The sequence below is a fragment of the Callithrix jacchus genome, chromosome 15, assembly GCF_049354715.1.
Source record: "Callithrix jacchus isolate 240 chromosome 15, calJac240_pri, whole genome shotgun sequence".
Classification (NCBI taxonomy): Eukaryota; Metazoa; Chordata; class Mammalia; order Primates; family Cebidae; genus Callithrix; species Callithrix jacchus.
This window is the reverse complement of record NC_133516.1, coordinates 44703431-44728344: the sequence shown is the minus strand read 5'-3', so window position 1 is coordinate 44728344 and position 24914 is coordinate 44703431.

Genomic DNA, 24914 nt, shown 5'->3' with positions numbered 1-24914 from the left:
GCAGAGATGGAATTATGCTGATACAAAACAAGGAATGCCACGGCTTGTCAGCAACCGCCAGAAGGAAGGAAACAGGGAAGGGTTCTTTCCCAGATCCCTCAGAGGAAGTATGGCCCCGCTGACACTGTGATTTCAGACTTCTAGACTCTGGAACTTAGAAATAATAAAGTCCTATTGTTTTATGCCACCCAGTATATGATGCCTTGCTATGGCAGCGTTAGGGAATGAATATAGGGCTATATACAAACAAAATCCTAAAGTCACAAATCATAAAGAGGTTAGTGATTTTAAAATGAAAACCAATTATTTAAACATTTTGGAAAAAGCTAGAAAGGCACATCTTTATTTCCTCTTATGGGAATTCTTTGTGTATTTTGAATACTAATCCTTTATCAGATCCATCCATCTATTTAATTGTTCCCATCCCCCTTTCTGTCAATGATTCATCATCTACTCAATTATTTAAGTCCCAAACCTAGGAGATTGTCTTAGTTCTTCTGTTTGTCTTGCAGTGACATTCAATCCTTCAGCAAGTCTTTTTTGTTCTGCCACCATATGTATCCAAACCGGATGATGTCTTACCATTTTTGCTGCTATCTCTCCAGCCAAAACTACCATGTATATCTCTAGGCCACTGAAGGAGCTTTCTAATTCAGCTCCCTGCCACCACTCTGCAAGCAGAGTATTTCTCCCACAATCTACTCGCTATGGACTGAATGTTGGCACCCCTCTCCCCATTTGCATGCTACAGCCCTGATCCTCAATGTGATGATATTTGGAGGTGGAACCCTCAGATGAGATTAGTGCTCTTGTAAGAGACCAGAATTTGGTTGTTTCTCTCTTGCTGTGTCTCTGTCTGTCTCTGCCTCTGTCTCTGTCTCTCTCTGTCTCTCTGTCTCTCTCTCTCTCCCTCTGTCTCTCCAAGTAGGAGAGAAAGTAAGACAAAGCAAGAAAGCTGCTATTTGCAAGCCAGAATAGGAGTCCTAGCCGGAACCAACCATGTTGGCACCTTGATCTCAGACTTCTAGTCTCCAGAATTATGTGAAAATTAATTCCTGTTGTCACCCAGCCTGTAGTATTTTTGTTATTGCAACCTAAGCTGACTCAAGATACTACTTAAGTAATCTAAAAAAAAATAATAATAATTCTAGAGGTTATCACACCCATGCTTAAAATCCTGCAGTGACTCCTAGAGGATTTAGAATAACATCTAAGCTTCTCAACACATCCTATAAGACACTACATGGCCTTTGGCTCTCTGGCTGACTCCTCCTACTGCCCCTCAAGCTCACACAGAATTATCCCAAACGCTCCACCACATCATAGCTGTATAATAGATGTATCTAGAAATGAATACCACCGATTCATTTGTGCTTCTCAACTTCATACTAAACATCCAAGTTTTGTCAGAAGTACCTCATGGGACAAGGCTATATGCCCCTTAAGTTTGTAATTGTTTAAAAATTTTCTTTCTTTCTTTATTATCCAAGTTACACATGAATTCTTATTATTTTAAAAATTCAAGCCATGTTTTAAGAATATACAATATAACTTGAATGTCCCTTTTCATATTTCTTAATCTAACTTCTCTCCCAGGCAGAATCAACTACAAATAATTTGGCATGTTCTTCTGGATTTTTATCCCTTTATTTATATACTTATATTACAGTAGCTAGCTAGTAAAACATGAGAAGGGCAAGAGAATGGCCCCCCTTCCACCAACCACCAGGAATGTCAGACAACCATCAGGTGATGTTCAGATGGCTGTTAAACTGTCTCTCTAAAATGGTAATTAGTTGTAGTTGGCACCAGGGAAAGGCTGTCTCCCAGTAGATAGAAATACCTGAAGCTGGTGATCAGCAGTTTCCCAGTAAGATCTCAGGAATCGGGCAAGTGAGCTCGGGCATGTGCACTAAGAGGCAAAATTGTGTATGTAAGTGGGTTACAGCCTTCCTCTAGGAACACTGGACTGGATCAGAGCTACAGCATGTGAATGGGGAGAGGGGCACAAACATTCAGTCCATAGCAAGTAGCTGGTGGGAGAATTATCTGTTGAGGATGAATGGGGGTTGCAGAGTGGTGGCAGGGAGCTAAGTTAGAAAGCTCCTTCACTGGCCTAGAGATATACAATGGTAGCTTTGACTGGAGAGATAGCAGCAAAAAATGGTGAGGCATCGTCAGATTTGGATACGTACGTGGCAGAACCAAAAAGACTTGCTGAAAAATTAAATGTCACTGCAAAACAAACAGAAGAATTTTGTATGCATACGCAAATGAGGATGCATACAACTTCAGTAAACACACTACACTCACACTACACACTTCAGTAAACAGCACTCCCAAGTGCTGGCAGGCCACTGTGCATGTGTACAGCCCACCCCAAGGGAAGAATCAGGGTAGGTGGGTTACAACTACCCAGCAGCATACCAACATGTAAAACCCCAAGTCAAAGTCAAACAGCATGCTTGATCTCTCAAATCACCAGCTTGGCCCTCTTCCGAGTGTACTTTACTTCCTTTCATTCCGACTCTAAAGCTTTTTGATAAACTTTCTCTCCTGTTTCAAAACTTGCCTCAGTCTCTGACTCTGCCTTATCCCCCTCCGTCAAATTCTTTCTTCTGAAGAGTGAAGAATTGAGGTTGCTACAGACCCATATGGATTCACCATTGCTAACACACATACACATAGATTTTTAAAAAACAAGTAGTGCTACATTATCCCATTATCATACAACTTAATTTTCCCCTTTTCTGGTATCTTGAAAACTTTCCCCATAGTACGTATGGATGTATTGTATTTTTTAATATTTCATAGGATGAATATACCAACATGCTTACTACATACCAAAATATAGTTAAGGTTTCACCTATTAAGGGAATTTAATTTTTTTCTCTTTTTCCGATAACATATAATGCTGCAATGAACATCTGTGCACACACAACTTTGTGCACATATAGGAACATCTCCTATGGAGGTATCATGACATATACATCAATACTTAAAAGTCTGATAAGAGAGGTTATATTGGTGAAACCCTATAATATGGTCCAGAAGATTCATGATGTGAAATCGCAAGATCTCTGAAGATTCTCTAAACACTTGGAGAAAGTGTTTGTCAAATAATCATGTTTTTATGATAGTTTTGTTCTCTGTTTTAATCTTTTATTAAAATCACTTGCTGTTTAAAAGAAAAGTCTGTATCAGGAAGCAGAAGCAGAAACTCTCAGAGGACAGTAAAGTGATAAGGAGAATGAGCTTTGTAGTAAGGACAAACTTGCTTTGTGTCCTGGGGCCAGTGACTTAAACACTGTCTCTTTCCTTGTCAATAAGCTGGAAAAAAATAGTAACTACTTGTAGATTTGAGTATAGATCGGAGTAGGGAGAAGAATGACATTATGAATGCAGAGTACTAGCTGGTGCCTAGGCTACAGTGAGCACTTACAAATAATAACTGAAATCTATTCATAGTATTTTATTTATTATTAATGATGTAATTATTATCATGAACTGACTCCTTTTGACACCAATCAGTCTACACATACAGTTTTATTTAATCCACCCAACAGCTATGCAAGTGCTTGTCACGCAACAGGCTAAGCAGCCTTTGTGCTGTGTGTACTAGGAAACGTGGACGGTGTACAGGAGAGAGAGAGCACATTCGAATTTGAGGAGAAATTAAGAAAGATATCATTAACAAAGCTAAAGTAAGCCCAAAGTAACAAGAGAAAGGAAATGGTCGTCAGACCCTGGAGAGAAGTAGACAGAGAGAGTGAACTAAGAGGAGCTGTGGCCTTCCTTAGAGGTGGCCAGAAGAGAGGGAGCTAGAGAAATCAACACTCTGACCTCACGCTCCTCTCACTCTCAGGTCTGCTGGTGTTTCCACTGGACAAGCAGAATTCAGAGGGTGAGGGATTCTGTGGAGATAGTCTGCATTACTCAGTCTTGTAGGTCAAAAAGGGCGAAAAGAGGATCTGAGAAGGAGTGGTTCTACCTTGCACACATAACTGATTACATAAGCTTTGCCTCAATTCTAGTGGATGTGTGTAACTCTTCTCCCGTTTTCAGTGAGAGAAACTGAAGCTTAGAGTGGTTATACCAATTGTCATGGGCTCTGAGTCTAGACAGTCTCAGTTACAAGCTATGGATCTCACTTCAAACATGAAGATTATGCCTCCCACATAGGTAAAGAGACTAAGTCTTTTTTTTTTTTTTTTAAAGATGGAGTCTAGCTCTGTTGCCCCAGCTGGAGTGCAGTTGTGCCATCTCGGGTCACTGCAACCTCCACCTCCCAGGTTCAAGCAATTCTCCTGCCTCAGCCTCCCAAGTAGTTGGGATTACAGGAATGCACCACCATACCTGACTAATTTTTGTATTTTTAGCAGAGATGGGGTTTCACCACGTTGACCAGGCTGGACTCGAACTCCTGACCTCAAGTGATCTGCCTGCCTTGGCCTCCAAAGTGCTGGGATTACAGGTGTGAGCCACCCCCACGGCCGAGACTAAGTCTTAATCAGGTAAAAAGCTGGACCAATCCCAAAAGAAAGAACTAGCATTTCCCAGTTCTACCATATGAGCACCCATAACATAGCAACCCACGAGAAGCAAACACTTGAGATTTCTCCTCATAACAAAGTATAGAAACAAAGACCCCAATAGTACTAATTGAAGTAATCAACTGGTTATCTCCTGAGGTGGGGGAGCAGACATCTTTAGAAATTATTGAAAATCATCCTAGTGGCAAAGAAAATATCAAGGAGTAGACCAGTGTTTGCCAACCTGCATTTTATAACCCCCAGAGGTACCTAGTGATATTCCAAGAGTTTATGTTGTTATAGATGTTGGGGTTCTGCTTTTTAATTATTTTATCCTTTAAAATAATTATCCTTTAATTATTTTATATATATCCTAATTATTAAAGGATAAAATAATTAGGTAAAGCATTTTCTGTTAAAACGAACAAACAAAAAGAACAGTTTGAACACTTACAAGCTCTTGTCACTGGTAATTTTAAGGTATGTAGCTGTTGTTCACCCAGCGAAATGGTGTTGACCAAGTTACACAGTTTTGATTGGCTTTACTTATTTTTTAGTCACATATTGCTCAAGTTATACTGTAACGAAACAGACTAGAGACAAGAAGCATGAGAAAAGCAAGAAATTAATGACCATGAAAATGATAAGTATCTTAGAACCTAAAAGATGTTATCTTCTAGATTCATACGTTGATCCACTTGATCAAATCGATATATTCTAGATTCATTCATCGATCTATGTGATCGTAATTTTTAAAGAACTCATTGGGATATCTCTATTGCCTCAACTCCTGTTGCTCAATAATGGAAATTCTGTGGTGATTTACTTAATTTGGCTCTTGATTTATTAGAGATAATAAGAACTATCCATATAATGAGTTATTTGCAGAAACATGTTGCAAATAGAAGCCCTGAATTTTTTATGAACTTGTCACTTGGAAAACACAAAAACATTAGAAATAAACCTGTTAGCTTTATTTAAAGTGAAAAAAAAAATCGAGGTATTCCAAACAATCGAGTCATGAAGCTGTTTCAAAAAATCTATTTTGATGCCAGAACACCTGTTAAATTCCAATCTCTGTTTTAATAACCATACAATCCTCAAACAAAATAAGATCTGATATACTTTTACAATGTAGTTTGTTATGGAATTAATTCAAAGTCAACTAACTGGTGTTTCCACCCTTTTCTAAAGCAGAAAAAAAATGGTATTTCTTTTTTACTTATAACGTGATTACTATTGATCACTTTGAAATTATTTTATTATATACGATAGAGCTAAATCTTTTTTAAAAATAAAATCACTTTTTATGATGTGCCATGCAGGAAATAATGAAGTTATTTATGCACCTGATGAAGGATTTATGATACGTTGCTAGACGCAGTAGACGTTTGTTGTTTTTGTGCATTGTTCGTCAGCACTGTTTTCTCTCCATCTGGCTGCACTGGCTGGAGTTTCCTTTGTTTACTAACCTCTCCCAATTATAGTCTCATATGGTTTAAGTGACACTGGCCTGACTCTGCCTTATTGATCGTTCACCTTGACCCAGACCAAGAAAATCTGGACATGGAATGCCCTGACCCCAATGGTTGGTTCAGAATTAGATCATAAACGACCTACACTGGGCTAATGACTTTTACTGCAACTAGTAAGGAAGCTCATGAAAAGATGTAAGATTGGAATTATCTTAGTATTGCTTACGAAGAACCTGCTTGAGAAGAAAGCAACACAGAGAAAGCCAGAGCTAAGTGACAGATAGATACAGATTACTGATGACATGTTTGAGCACCTGGATCTAGCTGTTACTGAACTCTGCTGGATTTCACTGCTGGACTTCTCAATTATGTCAAGCAGTAACTTGATAGATGACTTTGACTAAATGAATTTCTCTGAATTTCAATACTCTTGTTAGCCAAAGTAACAAATAGAGGGAAGCTCTCTAAAAGAAAAAGATATCTTCTTGGAATCAAGCATTGCAATACTCATTCCATAGTAAATGATTTGCACATTCAGAGGAAGACAGAGGTTTTTAAAGGAAAAGAAAGGAGGATTACATTATTGTTTTGAAACAATTATCCTTCATTGCAAATGTCAGTAATAAGGGTGATGCCAGTCTGAGGTTGGGCATAGAGTTGGTGAACAAATGTCCTCGCAGAAATATGTTTTTGTATTAGGTTGCAATGGCCTTTGGGCAAGGTTGTGGGTTTTGTAGACCCTTTTTGTTTAGGCATGTAAGCATGAGAACCCTCTTTTTATGGCTTTCCCTGGCTCTATATGTCAAGAGTATTTTTTAACATTGATAATTCCATTTTGATTCTGACAACTTTTACATCCTCATCCATAGAATGAAGACATGAGATAAGATGACTACCTAAGACCTGTTTCAAATCTCACATGTTTTTAATACTGTAATTGACCATTCATTAGTGGCTCCATGTTTCTGTTCATCAGTGCTTGTTCCTTTTCCTCCTGTCACACAAACTATATATATTTCCCTGCGCCCTTTGCATCTGGATGTAGGCATATGACTGACTTTTATTTGGTAAAATGTGAGAAGTGGATTTGTGTTATTTCCAGGCCAAAATACTTAAGTCATCGGTGTGCCTTTCCTATGGCTCCATTCTGCTCAGCTGAATGGAGAGGAAGTTGAGCATTTAGAGGAGGGAGGAGCCACAAAATGGAAAGTAGAAGGCTGCCTGGCCAGGAGTACTCAATTGGACTGTCACAGGAGTAAGAAACAACCTTGATTTTGTTACTCCACTGCAAGGTTAGGGCTACCCGTTAATGCCTCTAACTAAGCCTAAGAGGCTAAATAAGTTGATGGTGGGTAGAGAGGGATGATAGAGCAAAATAACCTTGGATTTCAATTTAGGGAGCTCTCTGCCACCTACACGAATATATGTTTCTCAACCTGCAGGTGAAATCCCTTATTCCCTTGACTTATTCTCTCTTCCTGGAATCCCCATTGCTCCATAATAATTTCCATCAGAGTTATTAAAAAGTCCCGGTTTTCACAGTTTTCTTTCTCCCCATAACGACTTCATTTCTTTTTCCACTCATCCCAAAGCAGAAGGAATTTGGAAATTGAGTCGTACTTTTAAAATCTGCCTTTTGGAACTTCCCCAATATCTTTGATTAACCTGAACCCATACTATCATCTCTCAAGTACTCTTTTGTTATAAGTCATATCTTGCATTTTAGAAGTGAATATTTTTCCTTCATGCCCACAAATTTTGGTACTAGACAAGAATAAAATATGGTAATTTCCTGACATTGAGTTTGTTAAATTATGCACTGATGAGGCTTCATATTTCTTATTCTAATTAGAGGGTAAGATTTGAGTAATAGCAAGTAAATTGCTGCAACATGTCTAAACGTATTATTTTATTTTGAATGGCACCCTAGTAATAAAAAGGACTCATTTCACAACAAATCTTTTAACTTTAAGGGTCAAAATATTATATATTTTTGAAAGCTTTCCTATCTGTGAAACATATTCTGGGAAATATAATACCCTGCCTTATGGGGAAAATAATTAGCAAGGGATATGGATGCTGTCTATCAAAGGATTATTAAAATATGAAGAATTACATAAAAGAGCTTTTTTTGCATTTACTAAATTGTACAAGTAATATTTCATCAAATACATGGGAAACTGAAGTAGATAACTGCCAGGGTTTATTCATCAAACAAGGGAAAGAATACTTAGGATCATGATATAAGTTGCCAGTGACATCTTTGATTAAGTTAACACAAACATTTACCCTTGAGTTCCATCGCAATGAGGACACTATTCATAAAACAATTCCTGTAAATTTTTTGTATAGGGTCAGAGACTCAGGAGGATGATTAGATGACCTCTCAATACTCCTTCAATTTGATTCACTTTTTGTTATCTATAAAGACAGCAAAGATAGTCAGTGCTATTTATTTTGTCAACTGAAATTGGGTCTCTATGAAAATTCTATCCATGGGGTGGGGCACAGTGGCTCATGCCTGTAACCTCAGCATTTTGGGATGCTGAGGTGGGAGGATTGCTCGAGCCCAGGAGTTCAAGATTGGCCTGAGTAATGACTCCATCTTTATTTAAAGAAAAAAAATTCCAATTCCCTAAATTGTGGAATCCAAGTTTACTTTGCTCTGTCATCTCTCTCTACCCACTGTCCACTTACATAGCCTCTTAGGCTTAGTTAGAAGCATTAATGGGTAACCCTAACATTGCAGTGGAGTGACAAAATCAAGGTTATTTCTCTCTCACATCACAATCCAATGAGAGTACTCCTGGCCAGGTAGCCTCCTATTTTCCATTTTGTGGTTCCTCCTTCCTCTAGATCCTCAGAGTCCTCTCCCTTCAGTTGGGCAGAATGGAGCCACAGGAAGGGAAGGCACACCCACAACTTAACTACTTTGTCCTGGACATGACATAAATCCACTTCTCACATTTTACCAGACAGAAGTCAGTCATATGTCTATATCCAGATGGAAAGGAGGCAGGGAAATATATACAGTCTGTGTTCTAGGAGGAAAAGGTACAGGCACTGATGAACATGTTATACAGACTCTGCTACGCTGCCTCTCTCTCTCTCTTTCTTTCTCTCTTCTATCATCCTTACAGAAGCAATATTGCAAAAATGTTAAGATGCAGAGTTAAGTATGCTCTAGCATCAGACTGCCAGAATTCAAATTGAGAATCTGCTCTTGGTAGCTATACGATCTCAGGCAACCATGTGAGCTTCCTATGTATGCTTCTCTAAAACAGGAATAATGAAAGCATCTTCTCATAGCATTGTTGTGAATAGCAATAAATTAATGCCCATAAAGAACTTAGAATATGCCTGGAAGTTAGGTACTTCTCAATATCTGTATCAGTCGGAATTCTGGATTGCAACAGAAACAATTTTGTTGACTTAAGCAGAGAAGAGTTTATGAAGGGGACCAAAGGTCTGCAGAAACAGGATTAGAAAACAAGCAAAAAACAAGCAACCTCTAGAGGGCCAAGCATCAGGAATCAGAGCAGCTCCCCCAGCAGACCAGATCCATTTATAGATTCATAGGTCATTTCCACCACTGCATTCCTCCAGTTGCCATCACACCCTGGAACACTTATTCAACGTCCAATGAGAGACTGTCTCATTAGCCAAGCTGAAGTCGATTGCCTGCCCCTGAATTTGGCAGAATGTAGACAAAGTGAATTTGATTCCACTTGTTTTACAGCTCCCAGAAATGCACACAGTGGCACATTTCTAACAAGAGAAATTGTTTTAATTGTCATGGTACCTTGCCATGATTGGATGCTGGATAAGCAAAATAATAAATAATAATAACTATTCATTATATTATCTATCTCCCCATCCATCCACCTATCCCCCCATCCATCTATTCATCTATTTATCCATCCACTCACACAGACATAGATATATACATATTTGCCAGTAAACACACATCACCAGATTTCAGTCATGTTCTTTATATCCAAGTGCCCATAAAAAAATGAGACTTTCAGGGGCAGGTTTTATGGACCTAATTCTCCCTAAGGCGTATGTCTCCCTGAGCACTAGATAAAAAATATTGCAGCCTGAAAAGAATTGACTTTAAAGAATTAGAGCCCCTGCCTAAATGCCTAACATGATACAAAGGAGTTGACTCCAGCCCCAGGGTGAATGGGATCTTATGTTTTATAAAGCAAGATGTTTGCTATGATAGCAGGACAAAATGGCTTTGGTCAAATCTCAAATCTACATGCATCTAAAGCAAGAATGTCACTCTCAAATTCAGATTAAAAATCTATACAAAATGCAAAATGTGTGTACAAATTCTGTTTAAAATTCTCCTTACAGAACCAAATGAGTTGCCATTGCTACTAAGCTCCCATTCTACCCGAGATGTATTTAACACTTTGAGCAGAATTTGAGTCTTTCTTTTGGAACTAATAACCTCATTTAATTTGCAATTTCTGTTTGAGAATTGACTCAAAATTTTTTCTTAAATTACATTATACTTCAATGAAATTTCAAATTAGCCCTTGGGATCCCCTATTATGACAGCCCCCACAAAACGTTCTGTATTTTAAAGGAGTTCATAGTTGTGGCATTTTAATAACATGTTTTTTTCAGGAATTAAAATTCAGTCACTAAAATATGCGGTAATGCAGTTGTAATAGACACGGTCTTGTGTCTACCTCCTACCCCTTACTGTTTAGGTGCAAGGCACCATACTAAGATATTTACATAAATCAGTTCATTCAGTCCTCATAACAACTTATGACATCTTTTTTTTTCCATTTTATACATGGGAAAATTGAGACCTGCATCACAAGCTGTTTACCTAATTTCACATGCATATAAATGATGTTACAGGAAATCAAACCCAGTAGTCCTATTCTAGAAGGCATGCTTAACCACTATACAGCCTTGCAGATCTATTTTTCTGTCTCTCTTTAACAGAGTTGATTCATTGGCAGCCATGACTGTTATTTGTTGTCTTCATTATCTTGATTAATATTATCAAGGTTGGATGCCTCATCCAGGGACCGATTGAGGTAGTTCTACTGGAAATCTGGAATTGAGATTAACAGATTGCTGTTTAGTCTGTATTAGCTTCAAGGAATGGATGAGGTATAATCTGAGAAGTGTTTGGGTAGACATAGTCTCCAAGTCTGAGAAGTGTTTGGGTAGACATAGTCTCCACATGACATGCGGCTGAGTAATAGGAAAATCTAAATGGCAGACAGCAAAAGAAATAACAAGACATGCCAAGAGGAGCTCTGCATATTTCTTAAACCATTTCTTAATTTGTTTAATTAGCAGTTGGTAAAACAAGAATTTAAAGGCAACCACAATGGCCATAGCAATATTAGAGACATACATCCCTTTCCAGATTTTCATAATTACAACTATTTCAGTACCCAAGAAAATCTATAGAATCCCATGAATTAGACAGCACTTCAGGAACATGTACCTGTTATTTACTTTGCTATTGTGCTTCTAATTGACAGTTTTTAGCAGTTTACTTAATTCATGTTAGCAGCCCCAAAAGTATCTTACTCATAGGTTTTTATTCTGAATAAAGTATCAGTACTTAATTTATCATTTTTTAAGTGTGTCCTTTTAAAATAAGGTGCCTCTGTATACAATAGCAAAGACCTGGAACCAACCCAAATGCCCATTAATGATAGACTGGACAAGGAAAATGTGGAACATATACACCATGCAATACTATGCAGCCATAATAAACAATGAGTTCGTGTCCTTTGTAGGGACATAGGTGAATCTGGAAACCATCATTCTCAGCAAACTGACACAAGAACAGAAAATCAAACGACTCATGTTCTCACTCATAGGCAAGTGTTGAACAATGAGAACACATGGACACAGGGAGGGGAGCATCACTCATTGAGCTTTGTGGCCAAAGGCCCGAGAGCCCCTGGCAAATCACTAGTGTAAGTCCAAAACCCAAAAGCTGAAGAACTTGAAGTCTGATGTTCAAGAACAGGAAGCATCCAGCATGGGAGAACAATGAAGTCCAGCTGACTTAGCCAGTCTAGTCTTTCTACATTTCTCTGACTGCTTTTATCCTAGCCACACTGGCAGCTGATTAGATGGTGCCCACCCAGACTGAGGGTGGGTCTGTCTTTCCTAGTTCACTGACTCAAATGTTAATCTCCTTTGACAACACCTCACAGGAATACCCAGGAACAATACTTTGCATCCTTCAATCCAACCAAGTTGACAATATTAACCATCACACACACCTTAGCACATCTAAGTTGAATACTCCTCTATCAGTTATAGAATCAGAAAATGTAGACTTCAATGTTGAGCCACTACTTTGTGTGTGTGTTTTATTAAGACCAAATTCTTTGTTAGCCAGAGTATGTCTGTCTTTTAGAAAACAACAACACCAATTCAGTAAGTTTTGCTTTTTTATAGCACAGTGGTTTTCTTTTTGGGGGAATTTTTTCTTGGGTGGGCAGCTTCAAAAAATAGACACACATATATTTTCTTCACCTAGCCCGGGTTATTCAGCCTCAGTATTCTGATGTTTTGGGCCTGTATTAGTCCGTTTTTGCATTGCTATAAAGATACTACCTGAGACTGGGTAATATATAGACAACAGAGGCTTAATTGACTCACAATTCCACATGGCTGGAGAGGCCCCAGGAAACTTATAATTGTGGCAGAAGGCAAAGGGGAAGCAAGGCATGTCTTACATGGTATAGGAGAGGGATAGAGCACAGGAGAAACTGCCCCTTTTAAACTGTCAGATTTTGTGGAAACTCCCTCTCTATCATAAGACCAGCATGGGGGAACCACCCCCTTGATCCAGTCACCTCTCACCAGGTTTCTCCCTCAACAAGTGGGGAGTACAATTCGAGATGAGATTTGGTAGGGACAAAGAGCTAAACCATATCAAGGCTGGATATTTTTTTGTTGTGAATGACTGTCTTGTGCATTACATATAAATATATATATATTCACTTGAGACAGGGTCTCACTCTGTCACCAAGGCTGGAGTACAGTGGCGTGATGATGGCTCACTGCAGCCTTGACCCTCTTATGCTCAAGTGATCCACCCACCTAAGCCTCCTGAGTAGCTAGTATTACAGGCATGCACCACAACAGCAGGCTAACTTTTTAAATTTTTGTAGAGACAAGTCTTGCTATGTTAACCAGCCTTAAGCAATCCTCCCACCTCAGCCTCCTGAAGTGCTGGGATTGCAGGCATGAGCCACCACAACCAGCCTTCATTGCAGGATATTGAAAAGGATATTTAGCATTTGGGACTCTACCCAGTAGATGTCAATTCCCTTCCATCCCAACATGTAACAACTAAAAAGTATCTCCAAAGGTTGCCAAACATCCCCAGTGGGGTGTGGAGCAAAAGCAACTCCAGTTGAGACATAGAGAAGAAACACAGGGCTCTCACACAGTAGGTACTCAATATGTGGGTTTAAGTGTGAACAAACAAAAGTGTTTCCCACTGCTCTAATCTGTGGATAAGGCACAGCATCTAATCTTGGCCTTTATAGCTAATATGGTCTGGTCACAGTTTACCAGATAATTTGGATTTTAATCCATGCATCCCCTGCTTCCTTCTCTCCATCCACACTCACTGCTGTCATGGGGTTTAGCAGCAGTTGGTGCCTCTCTGTTATGACCTTCTTGCCCTTTCTTGCAGGAACCTAGTTCCTGTTTTGTTCACGGCTCACTCAAGTGACACATCCTCATGGAAATGACAGTGAGATCCTCCCTTTATGGATTTCACCTTCCCCTTATGGGTTACAGCCACTCTTCATACTTTGTCTCTCCTTAGCTCTTGTCTTGGTTGAAAGTTTGTATTTATCTGTGGATTTTTGATAAATGTCTCTCTTCCCCATTAAGCCGTCTGTTCCTTGAGGACAGGAGCCAGGACTAGCTTTATTTTGCTTTTGATTCTCATTTTTCCCAACTATTGCTCAGCATCCAGCACAGTTCCTGGATCACCCTGGATACAAGTATTTGAATAAATGAATATATGAATAAATGACTCAAAGGACTGTTTCCTAGCAGACTATTTTAAATATCCTACTTCCTTGTTCCAGTAGGTAAAGACATTTGAATTCAGATAGCTGCTTACAATCAGTAAGATGTCCTTTTATTTTAAAATCTTGACTTAGCTTTGTCCATTCAATGGATCCCTTAAAGATGTAGAAATAGCAGTAATTTACAAGTGATAATTTGGATTAAAATTAGCTAATTCAGAACACCCCGGAACAGTGGTTCTCAAACTTGAATGCATTGAAATCACCAGGAGTGCTTATAGGACTAAGGCGAGCCCACATCCAGAGTTTCTATAAGTAGGCCTGGGATGTGGCTGAAGAATTTGCATCTCTGTTAGGGTGTAGGTTCCCAGGTGATGTTGATAATTCTGATTAGGGTGCCACATTTTGAGAACCTCTGTCCTAGAGTAAGGAGAATCACAGAAAGCCTATGGGGGTCTGAGCATCTCTCAGTAGTAACTTTTTTGCCCAAACAAAACAAAACACTATTCCAATAACCCTTTCACTGAAAATTGAACTTCAGAATGGTAAGTCAGAATGGAAAAGGCATAACCACACAGCTATCCAGTAAGCAGCAGAATCAACAAAGGGATCCAGCCCTGATTACAAAGCCTATGCCCTTTAGCTGTGCCTGTAACTTGCCAAATGGGAAGAATTGCTGAAGGCATTTGTTAATTGTACAAGCAAGTCTCTTGATGAACTGGGTTTGAAAAACACTGCACTGGCTTTACTTACTGCCTCTCACTCAGAGACACAATGCTGTGACTGGGACTACCCTTGGCCCCATCTTTTGCCCAGGCTGTTCCATCATTGAACTATGACACAAACCAACTTACCTGGTACTTCTGGGATCTCTCCAGAGATAAGCAATAGTGTGCTGCAGTTATGTAAAGTTGCCGAGCAAAAAGTACCCTTTTTATTTTTTTCCTTTTTTTGAGCATCAAGTTTTATTCCTTGGTGAGCAATTTAAGACTCTTTTTAATTAAAAACAGGGTTATTATAGACTGTGTGAGAGAGAGAGAGAATGTGTGTGTGTGTGTGCATGTGTGTGTGTGTGTGTGTGTGTGTGTGGTGTTATGTTTAAAGTAAAATACAGACTTCAGGTGAGCCTCATGCCTAAGATAAACAAATCATTCCTCACCATCATACATCCCCAACCAGAAGTATTCTAATATCTTTTCTCCTGTCGGGGTAATTTGGTGACAAGTTTAAAAGCTTGTTTGAATCAATACATGAGAAAGTTCTAGTATCAGTCAGGGAAACAGTGAGCACATCAAAGGATAATCTACTTTCTATCAGGATGTAAAGGTCACTTTTATTCCTGAATGGCAGATAAAAGGTGAATCAGACATCATTTGTACCTAACTTCATGAAATTAATGATCCTGTGGGGCTAGGGTTGCCAGATAAACTACAGAATGCCTAGTTAAATTTGATAATAATATCCCATGCGACACTTGGGATTATACCTATACTAAAAACGTTATTTATTGTTTATCTGAAATTCAAATTTAACTAGGTGTTCTATTTTCTCTCCATGTAGATCCAAGAATCCTAAGTGGGGCAGTAAGCAAGTATCTGTGCTTTTATAATACAATTCTCATACTGGTTGGACAATGAGAATTACTTAAAGAGAATTATGAAGGAGGTGGTTTCAGCGGAGGCAGAGCCACATCTGGTTGAGAAACTTAAAGAAGGCAATTCAGGAGGCATAACTGAAGTTGAGTTTTGAAGGATAAGCAAGATTTAGAAGAAGCAAGATCTGCAAGAGTGTTCCTATCTTGAATGCGAAGGTACAAAGACAGGAAAATACAGAGCATATTTAGTTCACTGGAGTATAGATTTTGCATCGAGGACATAAAGCTGGAAAGGGGTGATGAAGCCAGGGTACAGAGGTCACCGTGCGCTAAGGCACTTAGGGTTAATCAGTCCCATAAGGACTGGGGAAACTCTGGTGGTTTCATTGTATCTGGGCTTCAAGGCAGATTAATCTGGCAAGAGTTTATAGAATGGACTAGAAGGAGAAGATCAATTAGATGGCTATTTCTGGGTCTATGTCAGTGTTTTTCCAAATGTGGGTCATATATTATTTAGCAAGTTGTAAAATCAGTTTATTTGGTTATGGCAAGCATTAAACACACTCATACACACAATAAAACATTAAAAAATAGTTACATCAGCTATCATCACAGTTCAGTGTTGCTTTAAAAACGTTTGTTTCATAAAGGGGTGGGTAGTAAGTGATGGGTTGTGATATAGAATGTGCTTCTTAGGGAGTTGGGGTAGAAAACATTTGAAGGCCATTGGTCTAGGCTAGGGATGGGTCAGTTTATTTTCTTTGCATATGTCCATGCTACCTTCTCAAGGAATCAGTTCTCTCCCACTGATTTTGGCAGTGGCAGCTCAGCTCAGTGTGCTATATGATCCCAGCTTAGCCAAGACACCTAGATGAGGGTGAATCTAGATGAGGGTGAACCTAGATGAGAAAGGAATATATGGACAACCTGAGCCAATCATCCCATCCTGAGGAAAGGTCCGAAAGACAGTGCCTGAGGTTACATGGCATTGTGTGCTGCAGCCGTAAGAACATTAGAAGCCTAGCCAGTCCCCAGTAGATGGAGAGAGGTGAGACCCAGTGAAGTTGTTTATGGGCAAAGAAAGTGATTTTGAGTTCCAAATTTCCAGCTCTAGTCCTTATGTGGCCAGGCTATTATTGCTGACCCATGGATATGTGAGAGATTGCCTACAGTGCCTGTTTTTATTTGCCATAAATTTCCCCTTTTCTTAAGCATGCTGGAGCAGGTCCAGTTTCTTGTTACCAACTGCTCTCTCACCAGGGCAGACCCTTGGGCAGTGATAATATCAACAAGTAAATATTTGTTGTGTAAATATATAATAATTATTATTTATTTGGTGCCTCTGTGTGCCCATAAACCATAGGCTAGACAATCCACTGGTCATGGCTATCACAAATGTGAATCCTTACCAATACCCTATAGGTTCTATATCTTTACAAATACAACCATTAAGTCTCTAAGCGATTAGCCAAATAGCCCTGGGTCACCTGACTACTAAGTGACAGCAGGAACTTGACTTCTCATCTGCCACAATCAGTGCGTTTGCTACCATATCACTTCATGTGGTGAGGAAAGAGGAAAGACAAGGCCAAGACGACAAGATCCCAGCCCTGTGACTGTGAAAGTTGTTTAAACTCAAGCCATGTTGTTCTTTCCCTTTTAATTTATCTCTTCAACTTTACATTCTGGCAGCAGTCAATCAATCTTGCAGCATGAGACTCTTTCCATAAAACCCCAAATGAAGTGGAAATAACTATTATACAGTTAATTTGATCAACAGTCAAACCATACAATTAAGATTTAAAACAAAACAAACAAAAAAAACCTTTAGAAATGATTTGTCTTCCTTGATTGCTGGGTTTAATTCTGTACTGGCTCCATGTGTAAGACTAACAAGAACCCACAGAGGCCATCAACAGGTGCATAATGGCAGGACCCTTCATTCCTCACCTATTGCCTTTGTCCGTTTAGTACTGTGCCTACCTGTCTTCCTTTCTCCCATGTGGATTGAGGGGGACCGACCCAAGGCTGTTGTGTACATCTTCCTACTCTAAACCATTAATGAATGGTTCTATTTCCTTCAGGATACAATTCACATTATGATATTAAGGACCCTCCAGAACCTGGGCCTGACCTGAAATAAGGAACTCCCAACTTACATTCCACAGCTCATTCTTACATTTATGCATGCATTTGTGCAAAGAACGTTTGTGTTTCTACCATGTGACAGACCTGTTTTAACTTACTGGACACTCAAAAATTTAATAATAATAATAATGAATATTTCTCATGTGCCAGACATAGGCCGCATTCTAGGCTATGCGATTTATTTGCACTAACCAATGTTATGTTCATCATAAATATAGGACATGAGTAACATTGTCATCCATTTTACATTTGATGAAACCAAGGCATAAATAGGTGACTGCCTTCCTTGTTGTTCCCACTGCTTATCTAGAATAAGGCCTACACAGCTCCTGTCCACAAGCAGCTCACTGTCTAGAAGGAGAAATAGATGTGTAACCATAATTAAATGCAAATGAATATATTATAATGAAAGTATAATAAAAAGGGTCAATCTCATCCTATCAGTTTACTTGTTATCCCCCAAGCGCCAGTAGCAAATTTCTACTCTTGGCCTGTGCTTACAGATCTCCCTTGACTAGGGTCCACTTCCAACCTATCTAGTGTGTCTAACCACACTGCTGCATTAGGACCTATATACCTTAGAATGCTTCTCAGAATGCTTATCTCAGAATTCTTCTCAGCACTGCCCTCAAGGCAGTTGCTATTAATCACAGAAGTCCCCCTTTATCCATGGTTTCCTTTGCCTTGGTTTCAATTACCCACAGTCAATTGTGGTCCAAAAATATTAAATAAAAAATTCTGGAAATAAAAAAATTTAAGTTTTAAACTCTGCACCTTTCTGAGTAATGTGATGAAATCTCATGCCATCCCACTTTGTCCACCCAGGGTGTGAATCATCGGCTTGTCCTGCAGCTCTAGGCTGTCTATGCTACCCACCCATTAGTCACCTAATGATTATCAGATTGACTGTCAAAGTACTAAAGTGCTGGTGTTCAAGGAATCCTTATTTTACCTTTGTTACAGTGTCTTATAATTGTTCCACTTTATGATTAGTTATTGTTAATCACTTGCTGTGCCTAATTTATAAATTAAATTTTATCATAGATATGTACGTATAGGAAAAAACACAGTATACATAGGGTTTGGTACTATCGGCAGTTTCAAGAATCCACTGGGCGGTGGTTGGGGGGCGGTCTCGAATCAGTTCCCCTGCAGATAAGGAGAAACTACTGTAACTAGAATTGGCACACAATGTAAATGTGTTTTGTCTCTCAGAGTTGATCTACCTTCACTCATTTTATAAATAAGAAAGTTGAAGCTTGGAGAACTTGAATAACCAGTCTAAGGTCACACAGTGAGTCAGACAGACCTAGATTAGAAACAAGGTTTCCTCCCTGCCACTCCAGGGCTTTCTCCTGCCTCATACCCTCTCTTTCTTAGCCTGCCCATATCATCTATTGCAAACCATGGGAAATGATGGTAAATGAAATCCAAGTAAGCCGAGAAGGAGAAGGGAAGCAAAATGCCAATTACTCAGTCCTGACAGACTGGGTGCCCGCTTGCAAGCTGCAGAGGAATACACCTACAGAAAATGTCTTTAATTAGAGACAGATTCTCATGAAAGGTTGGCAGTGTCTCTGAAATCCTTGTTTTCGTTTAAGTGCATGGAACACTATGCATTTATATCATTTCCATGCCATATTTGAGTTGAGGAATATTAAATATTTATTCCTCATCAGTTACTGAGTAACATGCTGCTCAACTTTCCTATTTACTAACACCACTGATGTATTTAGTCCATGGCTACATTTCCAGTTGTATATTTAAAATGCTGCTTTAAGTCAGTTCTTAAGTATTTAGAGAAAATTTAAATTTCAAAACAAAGGCGTAGGAATCATACACCTGTATGATATAGTCCTGGGCTTCTCATGGTCATTAAGCTCCACGGTGTAGGGGAAAGGGCATTTAGAATCAAGATTGGGGTTTGCATCAAAACTCTGTTCTTGCCAGCTGTGCGGGCTTTGACAAGTTAATTAACCCCTCTGAGTCTGGTTGCTCATCTCTCTCAGAGATGCAAGGTTGATATTTGACAAGAAGAATTATATTAGCACTGATTCCCAAAATGGCAGCTATGTTATTCTTCACCCCACCCTCCACAACTTTGCTTATGCTGCACTATGCTCAAAAAGCCCTCCTGGATGCTTAAATTTTCCACACCCAGCAGGTCTATTACAAGTCCCTCTTCAGTAAAGCTTATCTTAACCAGTCCCACCCACAGCTGTCACTCTTTCCTCTGATTTGCCAGACTACTTAAAATTTCAGCCAGTCATTTGGATACTTGATGTATATTTCCTTAGATTTTCATTTAACTTATAATGTGTATTTCTGCTTTCATGCTAAAAATATCATCTTTTTTGTCCACTTTATGCTAAGGCAATAATAGCCAATAGTTAGTAAGCACTTACTCCATCCCCAGATATATGGACCTCTTTGTGTGATCACTGTACATGTGTGAGTTTGGGCTTCCTCACTGAATGGTGGTGGAGTCCCAATGACAAGTATCTTGGCAGAGTTAGAGCACCAGGCCATGTGACCTCACCTGGAAGTTACATGGCACCACTTCCACTATTCTGTATTGGTTGGAGGAGTCACAAGCTCACCAAGATACAAGAGGAGAGACAACAGACTCCACTTTGGATGGGGGAATGACAAGGTGGTAAAAGAACATGTGAGACCAGAAATATTGCTGTAACTATTTGGTGGAAATACAGTCTGCTGCAGAATATTAGTGCCATCAGGATACAAAATTCTGTTTGGTTCCCTAGTTGGTTCCCTTGTCTGGGGCAGAACTAACCCACAGTATACACAGTTCATCTTTGTTGGATGAATGAAAGAATGGCAGTTTCCCAGACCTGTGACTCATCAAATGCCTTGGCCCCCTGAAGAGAATGCATCTGCCTGAAGACAGAGCCAAAACTAAACCTGGAATTCCTGCTTCCAGTCTCACATTCTTTCCACACCCCAAATTTTGAGTCTCTTGGATGAAGTTACTGGGAAAAGTCAAGAGTAAAAACCACATTTCAATTTGTTTTTAAGCTCCCAGAGAGCTCCTAGAAGTAGCAACCCTTCTCCCAACAAAATATCAGTACTATAAATTGCTAGTTGTTAAGAAACTTGTAGGAGTGCACTATAGTCACAGCAATAGCAGAGCCTAGAAAACAATTATTACAGAATTGATTGCCTATGACTCAATCCAATGAGATTTGGATTGTCCTATGTTATGAGGTGGCAATGTGATATTTTGGAAGGACCATTGATTGCCCTTTTAATAGGATTTCAAGCAATTTAAGCCAAAAGAACTTCTGCATGGGATTCCTAATGGAATTTTGTGCAGCTCCATTGCAATATATGTTTAGAAAGTAACTGTGAGGCTGATTGCAATGTGTTAGTGTTCTGGTTTCAGAACATTGTACAGTTTTTATGTCATCTAATTAAACCAATTTGTTAGCAAGTTAGTATTAGATGATACTGTTAAATATCATCTAGAGCAGACAGAGAATAAACCGAAAGTCAGAGCAAAGCCCGCAACATTTCCCAGTTAGAATACTGATAAAATGAAGGAGAGACAAGACAAAAGCTTGGGAGCAACAATAGATCCAAGTGGTTAGAAACATTAACTTTGCCACCAGGTTCTCTGATTCAAACAGCCCCTCCATCATCTACCACCTGTCGAGACTTTGCAAATAATTCAAGCCTCCTGTCTTATAGTCTCCAAAATGGAGATAATGATATACCCATGGCTTTGTTTGAAGCTCATGAAAATTCCCAAATATAAAGCATTTAGAATTGTGTTTTGGACATAACAATGCTATATACATATTAGCTGTGGTTATTATTATGCAAGAGATTCATCCACTAAATATTGGTGCATCCCTCAACAAAGAATTATTTGAATCAATAGCCATGAACTTCCGCTTGTAGAGCAGAGACACAAACTCTAAAGCCACATAACCAGCCTCTAGGCCTTGACATCTCCATCATGAAAGCTCTTTTCCCCCCCTTTTCTGGGCACTGCATTTGCAGTTACTGTTAGCTGGAAGAGCCACCCAGAATCTGCTTTGACAAACCATTTTCCTACAGACACTGGAGAATGGGCAGAAGCAAAAGTTGAACCTCTATTATAAGAACCATGGTCTAAATTGTACTAAGCTTGGTAGTTTCCCTGCAATGAGGCTGCAGAAAGAGGGATGACAGGAAGCAGCTCAAAGGATGCACAGACTTGAAAAAAAGTGAAGCTTGGCAAAAGGCATAAACCATCCTGCCTCTCTTTAAGAAAGAAGAAGGCTCATTACTCCTACTCCCATCCCTCATTGTGGCTTGATGATTTCCTCTGTGTTTGCCCCGTAATCTTCATCTAGACAGACATGCAGAGGCCCTTTTCCCCTGACTTCTCTGCTAAATATTTTTTTATATAGGGTAGCTATAGAAAGTCCAATTGAAATCCCTTGTCTCTTACCACAGATCCACTTCTAGATGGGGGGACATAAAGAGGACATCAAGCCTTGACATTGTCTGAGCAAAATTTTCAGTTGTTGGACCGCTGTTGCTTTACACAAAGTGTTACTGAGCTCCCCTACCTGCTAAGTGCTCTGTCAAATCCTCACAACATCCCTATGAAGTAGGTGCTATTACTGTACCTATTTCCTAGATAAGAAAGCAATGGCTCAGAGAAATTAAGTAACTTACCCAAGGTAGCATAGGAAGAACAAAGCTGAGATTCAGACTAAGACCTATCTGGCTCTAAAACCCATGCTATCAAGATCTGCGGGAAACTGGGTCCATACTCCAGAATCCTTGTGGCTGCCTCCAGGGCCCTGTGGTGCTCCAGCCTTCACCTTCCTCTCTGAATCCTTCTCTTTCCCTCCCTCATGCCATTTCAACCACACTGCCCTCATCAATACTCCTTAAAGATGCCAGGCATGGCTTGGCCTTAAGCCATTTCTTTAGATGTTTTCTAAACATGGAACATTTAGGCCAAAACTATCTCTTGAATCACTCACTTAGTTCAAGATTTTGCTCACATTTCACCTTTTATTGTTTTTTCAAAATGGCAATTGATGAGATAATTCTATTCCTGTTGAATCTAAAAATATTTTAAAGAGGGTCTTTATTTTATATATCTTTTAAAATTTTATGTTCCTTTTTGAAAACACTTTTAGGTTCAGGGGTACATGTGCGTATTTGTAATATAGGTAAAAAAAGAAAGAAAGGTATATAGGTAAGTTGATGTTATGGGAGTTTGGTGTACAGATGATTTCATCACCCAGGTACTAAGCCTAGTACCCTATAGTTATTTTTTCTGATCCTTTCCCTCCTCCTACCCTCCGCCCTCAAGTAGGCCACAGTGTCTGTTGTTCTCCTCTTTGTGTCCATGTGTTCTCATCATTTAGCTCCCACATGTAAGTGGGAACATGCAGCATTTGGTTTTCTGTACCTGCATTAAGTTGTTAAAGATAATAGTCTTAAGCTCCACCCATGTTCCTGCAAAAGACATAATCTCATTCTTTTTTATGATTGCAACATCTCACCTCTTCAATGAAGCTTATTCTGACACGTTCAGTACTGCAAACTACCTCCCCTCCTCCACTCACCCTAATCTCTTTAACCAGCTTGACTTTCCTTCCTTCCTTTCTTCCTTTCTTTCTCTTTCTTTCTTTCTTTCTTTCTTTCTTTCTTTCTTTCTTTCTTTCTTTCTTTCTTTCTTTCTTTCTTTCTCTTTCTTTCTTTCTTTCTCTTTTTCTTTTCTTTCTTTCTCTTTCTTTCTTTTTCTCTCTCTCTCTTTTCTCTTCTCTTCTCTTTTCTTTTCTTTCATCTCAGCTCACTGCAATCTATACCTGGCTCAAGCCATCCTTCCACCTCAGCCTTCTGAGTAGCTGGCACTACAGGCACACACCAAGCCCAGCTAATTTTTTTTTTTTTTTAATGAGACAGGGTCTCACAATGTTGCCCAGGCTGGTCTCAAACTCCTGGACTCAAGGGATCCTCCTGTCTCAACCTCTCAAAGTGCTGAGATTACAGGTATGAGCCACCAAGACCAGCCAACCTTTCTTTCTTCTCTATTCTTATGCTTGCAGGTTTTCACATGCCTGAATCATGTTTCACAAAAATCTTTCCAATATCTCTCCGTATTTATTTAGCATTTCAGTGTATTATATTTATTTAGAGCATTTTTCTTCACAATCTTTAAGATTTCCTTCCTTCCTTCCAAAATATGATAAGCCACCTACTGCAAGCCTGGCACTCTACCAGTTTCTGACAATGAATGATGAAAAATGTGCCATCTTTGACCTCTAAGAGATCATGGTCTTAGAAGATCCTCAGTCCCAGGTTCATTTGCTAGTGATTTATTCAGCCCTCCTGAAAGGAACCAGTAAAGGATTCAGAAAATCAGGACAGTGGGTAGAATAAAGTCAATCAAAGATGCTATTTTGGGCAATAGTTCAGCCTTGAACTGATCCTGTCAGGGAGGTCAGGAGTCTAATTTACCTCTCAGAGTATGTCCTGCCTACAGGCCAAGGTGCTGGGCTTTCCTACCCCAAGCCATCAGTCCTGAGCTAAGCACTGCCCTGGAAGTAAAATAAACTCCCAGGCACTTCCATCTCTGTATCTGAAGTAGTTCTGGAAGCTCCAGGCCAAAGAGAGCTGCAGGTGCTGTCCATTAAAAGCAGCAGCACAGGAAGATGACCTAGGGGGATACAGTAAAGGAGAGTCTAGGGGAACTGGGTGGGGCACATGTTCCCTCTGCTTAACTTGCTTCAGGAACCCATTTGGAACTTGATTGGTTCCTATGTTTTGCTATGTTTCTCCCACTCCTACCTGACTCCTGTGTCTTCCACATTTCTTCCTCTCTACAGAGTGTTTGCTGAGTACCTATAATGAACCAAAGACTATGCCAGGGGCCGAACAGTCAACCTGTGTTCTCACAGAGTCTGGCCTGCTGCCATTCACTGAAACACACCAGGTACCTTTACTACGTGGATGGTTATAGCCTAAATAACCCTCATTTCATGTTTATTCTATTGAATATTTACTTAAACCAATTGGAGGTTTCTCCATTACCTTTCTTGAAAATGTATTTGATTTCCTCTTCTCAGATACTCAGCATCTATACAGGTGTTTA